Source organism: Numenius arquata, chromosome 4 (genome assembly GCF_964106895.1).
Source record: "Numenius arquata chromosome 4, bNumArq3.hap1.1, whole genome shotgun sequence".
NCBI classification, from domain to species: domain Eukaryota; kingdom Metazoa; phylum Chordata; class Aves; order Charadriiformes; family Scolopacidae; genus Numenius; species Numenius arquata.
This window is the reverse complement of record NC_133579.1, coordinates 73,252,755-73,260,635: the sequence shown is the minus strand read 5'-3', so window position 1 is coordinate 73,260,635 and position 7,881 is coordinate 73,252,755.

Below are 7,881 nucleotides of genomic sequence, written 5' to 3'. Positions count from 1 at the left end.
CTTCACGGACACTTGCCCCCACCAACTCTGGTAGGACATCAGGGAGGAGATCAAGAGCTTGGGATGTGGGACTGGGTCCTGGAGCCCAGTCCCCCCAATGTCAGCTCACCATGTAGTAGACAGATGTCTAGTACAGAAGGATCCATGGTACACCCTCTGTGTAAGCCCTTCCCCACTTAAAAATGAAAAAAGAGCCTTTCAATACCTGACACCTACCATAAAACTAGACATAACAACAGCTGCTGAGAGAAAATGAGCTAACAGTCAAGGAGAACAGGCTTGCCTGCAAGATAAACTTGAGCTCATGAGCCATTTTTGTCCTCTGCTTTCTCTTGCTTTTAAAAACCTCCCTCCTGTCTCTTCCTCAGCTCAAGAAAAGGTGCCCCTGCATGGAGAAAGCTATCAACGCAGAGCAGCCAAATTACAGTGGGACGTATTACCCCTGGGCATCTCACACATGAGAAATCCAGGTGTAACCTACAGACAGATGCAGTTGGTGGGGTTTGGATCCTTGCAAGTCTTTTGGGGCTTTGAGCTACCTGCTCTAGTGGGAGGTGTCCCTGCCCAGGGCAGGGGGGTTGGAACTCGATGATCTTTAAGGTCCCTTCCAACTCTAACCATTCTATGATTCTACGATTCTTTTCAACAGAAAATTGGAGCAACTCTGGGCCTTTTGTATACAAACACCAGGAAGAAAGGTTACTTGTGTTTTCTGAGTTACTTTCCACTGAAAAATGTAATGCCCCTTTCCGGATTTTTTCTCTTTCTTTCTTCCTTGACGTGGGATTGCTGGTGAAGTGAAGGCTGGTGAAGAAGCCTCCTCCCTCCTCCCTCCAGACTAGACTCCATCCCTCCAGCCGCTGCCCAGATTTTGGGCAGAGAATCGCTGCTGCCTGTTGCTTCCTTCACAGCCCTCCCCCCTTCAATCACCTCAAGGACCCACCTTGAGGCATTGGAAAAGGGGTGCAACGTGTCCGGAGGAACCTCAGCAGATAGGGCAGGAGACGGAGTCGCTTCAAAACCTATGATGTTAGAAGACACTAAAAGAGGGCTTTTTCACGTGAAGCATTGAAAGAAACGCGCTGCCTGCTGTGCTTTTTTCAAACTGGAAGGCCTGCAGAGAAACAGCCTGCGTAGAAGCACTTAACAGACCTAATCATCTCAGGGCTGTCAGCAAATGTAGCCCACATAATGCTGTGCACCAGGGAGAAAGGTAGGGATATCTGCAGAGCACCCCCTCTCCTCCCTCCCCCATCTCCAGTGACAAGTTCAGTAAAGCAGAATAGAGAAAAAAACAACCCAGCTGCACTGCTTGAGCTACACAAAACCTCATTATTTTCCAGTGAAAAACACCTCCCTGCAAAGAGCTTCTCTGATGAGTGAAATCAAGGACATTCCAAAATGATTCATGAGAGTGTAACCTGGCTACAGCTGACAGTAAGATGACTGTGCCTTCACAGGCTGGGATGACAGGCTGAAAGATGAGCTCCTAATGAAAATCAAGCTCCAAAGCAAAAACAGAGAAGGCTCTAATGGCTGCTAAGTTAACGTAGGAAAACTTAAGGTATAACGGCACGTGGGAGTGCTCTGGTGTCTGGTCATGACCTGCACAGCCGTGTAATAAAGCAGGTATCTGTAATAAAGCAGGTATCTGTAATAAAGCAGGTATCTGTAATAAAGCAGATATGAGCAACAGTCTCATGAGCACAGAGGGGTGAAGGTACGACAGCGGGACACGGTATCACAAGAGGAGCAAACGCACGAACACGGCAGGTTTGCAGCGGAGGTGGATTGGACTGTGCAAAGCAAAGAGCATGCCCAGGGAGAGACAAGACGTACACGAAAAACTACATCTAACCCCATTCTGCCCGAGCTCACTGCAGGTAGACCAGCAGGGAAGATGGGGATGCACAGGGTAGAAACGGTGACAAGGACGGTTTGGGTCTGGTTGGTTTTGACCACAGGGCAAAACAAGATAAAGATGGTGAGAAGGCATTTGTAACTTCCCATCTTAAAAGGGCTTTTAAAGGAAATTTCCATAGCATTCCAAATCTGGAGACAGACAGACTTCAGCATAGTAAAAGAAAAAGTCAAAACATGAACACTAGCTGTGAGAATCAGACTAGGAATGTAAACAGTCCCCATATGCAAAAATGCTACATTAAAACACTGGTACTAGAAAACGCAAAAAAAAAGGTCTTAAAACTGTTGAACTCTATGACAAATCCACTGGCAGTGGAATTCATAAAATGAAATCTCACATCAGAGGAAACTGAGAAAAGGTGTCCTGATTCATTTAAAATCCTACCGAGACTTTGCAAAGCCATGTTACCTACGAGCACTGCTAATAATAAGGACCAGAACGAAGGAGAGATGTCAGCTTACAAGGGAACTGCGTATTGTCGAAAAGGCAGAGGAGCCATTGGTGTAGGCAAGAGAGAGAGAAAGAGAGAGACACAGATATAAACAGCTCTTCAAGAATAAAATATATAAAATATATATAAAAATATATATAAATCTTTGCATTAAATACATCCAATACAAAAACCAAACGCTGCCAGTGTGCTGCTTCCCAAATCATGGGAAGAGACTATTTGAATTAGAGCTATATTTGAATTATGTAAGAGAAAAAGAAGAGCTAATAGTTCACTCGCTCCTTCCTACTAAGACAGACCGATCCTCAGCCTATCCATTCGTTTCTGGACTGCTTTAGAAATCCTGGCCACAGATTATTCACAAAGGGACATTACTCCTGACACTGAGGTCTGTTGAGCTTCTTTCTTGGCTTTCTGCTAATATTTAACCTAGCATTTTCAAATTACTTTTACTTGTCTGTTACTTGAATAACACGCCAGCACGAAGCATCACAAAGCCCTAATTCAGTGAATTAGTTATTCACTGCATTGAGGTAATCTAGCTGTTTTGGGGACAAGTTACTGGGTTCTTTGTAAGTAAGTTAACCAGGGAAAAGGGGTGACTCACTGGAGGTCAGGCAGGACGGTGCGATACACCAGGTACGGCAGACAGGACCGTTAGCAGGCAGGTTGTGACATTAACAGCAGCGGGGACAATCAGAAAGTCAGCTCACACTAAATGCGATCTAAGATGCCCTGAGTACAAAGGTTTAGAGAAGTTTTTTTAGAAGCAGTAACTTGGACTAAGTGATTTTTATTAGACCAGGATGCAATTATTGTTCTAAAAGCTAACACGAGTACCTGCAGACAATTATTCGGAGCTTCTAATGATGGTATTTTTTTACTTAAATTATTATTTTGAAGTTTCCCTCCTTATTTATTAGGTTGGGTCAGAAAAGAAAGCAGAAGCTACAGGTTGGAAGCTGTGTTTGGCTTCCCTTTGGTCCCAACAGAAAAGATACTATCGATGCTGGCAGCTTCGGGTGGTGGGCCAGGAGCCAAATGGGCACTTAGGAGTGACCTGTGGCCATGTCTACATAGCCTAACGAGTTAGCCCAGTGCTCCACATAGCTCTGCCGAGAAGCAGGGCACAAATGGATGGATGAAATTACACCACAACCTGGTCCTCGTGGTACCTGAGGTAGCTCAGGCAGAGCTGGCTCCAGTGTTTTGCACAGCATCACATTGTTCTGCATGGAGATCCCATGCAAGGCTTGGATCTTCTGGGTTAGGGCTGAAGTTTGCACTGATAATACCTGGTGCTACATCCCTTCTTTAAACAAAAACTCCAACACGTCTCTCAACAGAGTCCTGTAACCTCATTTAATCCAGCCTCTACAGACACCAGCTTACAGCACTTAAGGCTAACCAAGAATCTTGCTGTCTTTGTCAAAAGTCTGGAGTCACTATTTTACTGGAGATCCTTGGCTTCCTGGTACTATCTTTTATTACAATTGCACAGAGCATAACAGATACCTTGGGGAGCAGTAAATGCTACTGCGTGAAGCACATCAGCACACAGGTCTCTGACTCTCATGGGAGACATCGTTACGGAGACAGACGTCCAGCCAGGATCCTCTTTGGTGGGTCACTCACCAGCAAAGTGGGAGGGTGCCCGAGGCCCCAGACCACCCTGCCAACCTAAAGGAATCAAACAGCTTGAGTGACAGCTGAAATTATGTGTACAGTTCAGGCTCTACAACCTTGACCCTCCAGACTGCTGGAGGACCTGCGAGCCCCGGAACGCTTTCTGTAACTCAGTGCTGCAGTTGCACTCAGAGGCCACACACGCTACTAATTTTAAAGCAGCCAGATGGAGTAGAACTGTTTGAAAAAACTGGCTCTGGTCTACATAGCTGCTGCCTCTCGCCTTCCCCCTTCCTTGTCTGCTTGATCTGCTCTAATGATGTCCTTCTCATAAATAATGCCAGCTCAAGCATCTCCTGCAGCGTCCCCTGGTCCTCTCTGCTTTTCCCCTCATCCCACCTGCCATGTTCTCATGCTATTCTGGACAGTCCTCAGTACTCACACAGTTAAGCTGAAGGTGGCTACAGAAGAGACAGGGAGGGACTCCTTATCAGAGAGTAGAGTGATAGGACAAGGGGTAATGGTTTTAAACTGAAAAGGGGGAGATTTAGATTAGGTACTAGAAAGAAATTCTAGTTCTAGCACCTCTCCTATGAAGACAGGCTGAGAAAGAGCTGGGGTTGTTCAGCCTGGAGAAGAGAAGGCTCCGGGGAGACCTCATAGCAGCCTTCCAGTACCTGAAGGGGGCTGCAGGAGAGCCAGAGAGGGACTCTTTGTCAGGAAATGTAGCGACAGGACAAGGGGTAATGGTTTTAAGCTGAAAGAGGGTGGATTTAGATTAGATGTTAGGAAGAAATTCTTTCCTGTGAGGGTGGTGAGACACTGGAACAGGTTGCCCAGAGAAGCTGTGGATGCCCCATCCCTGGAGGGGTTCAAGGCCAGGCTGGATGGGGCTTTGAGCAACCTGGTCTGGTGGGAGGTGTCCCTGCCCATGGCAGGGGGGTTGGAACCAGATGATCTTTAAGGTCCCTTCCAACTCTAGCCATTTTATGATTCTGTGATTCTAAATTAGACTCCACTCCCAGCCCCCACAGAACAGCTTCTCAGGCAAACACTTGATTCCAAAATCACATCCACCTTCTTTCCCTCTTGGCCAGGGCTCCCCACACAGCTTTGCAAGTCCTCATCCCAATAGCTAGTTTCTTTGCTCTTTGGAAATTTTCCATTCCCCTGATTTCTAGCCCTCTGAAAAGACCTTTGGATCAAAGCACCTCTCCCAGTTTTCAGCCAGTGTGTTGCAGTTAGTGACTCCATGCCTCCCATCCACCGGAAACGAGCTTCAGCCCATGCCAGCAAACTGAGCATCCCTCCTTCATAGAGGAGCATTTTGCATTACAGCACTTTCCATAACATCTCCATAACATCTAGCAGAGTTAATAAAGCGTACTGCAATGGACTTTCTACACTGTCCCACAGGTACGGGGTGGTTCCAGCAGAAAACAGCAGAAAAGCAGTGGCTTCCAAAGATATATATACCAACTCGCCCATGGCACACCTGTACTTACCTTTTCATACCTCTAAAACTGGCTGGGTTCAGCTTATGCCAAACAGAATCATAGAATCACAGAATCATAGAATCACAGAATCACATGGAGTTGGAAGGGACCTCTGGAGATCATCTAGTCCAACCCCCTGCCAAAGCAGGTCCACCCAGAGCAGGTTGCACAGGAACGTGTCCAGGCGGGTTTGGAATGTCTCCAGAGAAGGAGACTCCACCACCTCTCTGGGCAGCCTCTTCCAGGGCTCTGCCACCCTCACAGGAAACAAGTTCCTCCTCATGTTTAGATGGAACTTCTTGTGTTCAAGTTTGTGCCCATTGCCTCTTGTCCTGTCCCTGGGCACCACTGAAAAAAGACTGGCCCCATCCTCCTGACACCCACCCTTTAAGTATTTATAGGCGTTGATCAGATCCCCCCTCAGCCTTCTCTTCTCCAGACTAAAAAGACCCAAGTCCCTCAGCCCCTCCTCCTAAGAGAGATGCTCCAGGCCCCTCATCATCTTTGTAGCACTCTGCTGTACCCTCTCCAGCAGTTCCCTGTCCTTCTTGAACTGGGGAGCCCAGAACTGGACCCAGTGCTCCAGATGGGGCCTCCCCAGGGCAGAGCAGAGGGGCAGGATGACCTCCCTCCACCTGCTGGTCACACTCTTCCTGATGCCCCCCAGGATGCCATTGGCCTTCTTAGCCACAAGGGCACATTGCTGGCTCACGGCCATCCTGTTGTCCACCAGGACTCCCAGGTCTTTCTCCCCAGAGCTGCTCTCCAGCAGGTCAGCCCCCAACCTGTCCTGGTGCAGGGGGTTATTCCTGCCCAGGTGCAGCACCCTGCACTTGTCCCTGTTGAATTTCATCAGGTTCCTCTCTGCCCAACTCTCCAGCCTGTCCAGGTCTCACTGTATGGCGGCACAGCCTTCTGGTGGGTCAGCCACACCTCCCAGTTTTGTGTCATCAGCAAACTTGCTGAGGGTACATCCCATCCCTTCATCCAGGTCATTGATGAATATATTGAAGAGGACTGGACCCAGTACTGACCCCTGGGGGACTCCACTTGTTACAGACCTCCAAGTAGATTCTGTGCCCCTAATAACCACCCTCTGAGCTCTGTCTTTCAGCCAGTTTTCAGTCCACCTCGCTGTCCGTTCCTCTAATCCACACTTCCTAAGCTGACCTATGAGGATGCTGTGGGAGACTGTGTCAAAAGCCTTGCTGAAGTCAAGGTAGACAACATCCACCGCCCTCCCCTCACCTATCCAACCAGTCATGCCATCACAGAAGGCTATCAGGTTAGTCAGACATGACTTCCCCTTGGTGAATCCGTGTTGACTACTTCTGACGGCTTTCTTTTCCTCCGTGTGCTTTGAGACGAAACACTATCTGAAAAATTCTTTCTGGTAGTCTTTCTGCTATGATAAAGCAGTTTATTAAAACCACCAAAAAAAACCCCCCCATTCCAGTACCCATTTCAGATTCTACTTAGCAGATTCACGAAGGTTGCTCAGACTCACCGGTTGTTGAAAGGGAAACTGGAAGCGTTCAGCCAAGATTTAGACTTGCCAGCACTCCTGGGCAAGACTCAGATGGGGCCGGAAGGGCAGGAATTTTGTGGGAGGGCTCGCGAGTTGAGATAAGGTCACATACCCCACCGCACTTGCATTCAAAGCTCTGAAACAGGAGAGGGAGACCAGCCGAGGGCTTTAGGATAGGATCACAGCCTGTAGTCGCCGGCAGGATTTCACAGGGCTCGGGGAGCAAAAAGGGGGGGAAGAGAACCGGTCAGGACAGAACTACTTTCAGCACAGGCAATGGGAACCGCTAATGAAGGACAACGGGAACTAAAAGGAATCATGAAAAGCTCCAATATTTTATTGGCGAGTTCGACACCTGGTTAAACAATATACACGTTTGAAGCTTGACATCTTGTGTACAAACCATGGCGGTACCTCGGCGAATTCCCAGGGCTGAAGGAAAAGCCATTTGAATGCCGCAGGCTCCCAGGAGCAAGGGCAGAGAGCAGTAGGGAAGCAGGTTAGCTGGGAGGAATGGGAGGGGGATGGAGGAGAGCGTGGGATATCCGGCTCTAGGCATCTGCCTTCCCTAGCTCAAATTAGCCAGCTAATTTCCCCAGGCGCTCTCTGTAGAAACAAGCTTCTCCGGAGGGTGATTCACTGCACGATGTTATACTGCTGCTCTACAGAGCTCCCGTGAATTTATTCCCCGTTTCTTAGAGGAATCACTGCTCTTGCCAGCAACTGCAGAGCGCGCCCAGGGAGATGTGGTGGCTAATATCAATGCCTATAGAGAGGGAGTGTGAATCCCCCTTCCCTTTGCCCTCCCTCCCCGGTTACCCGTTGCGAATTAGCATGTAAACAAGTGGTATTCACC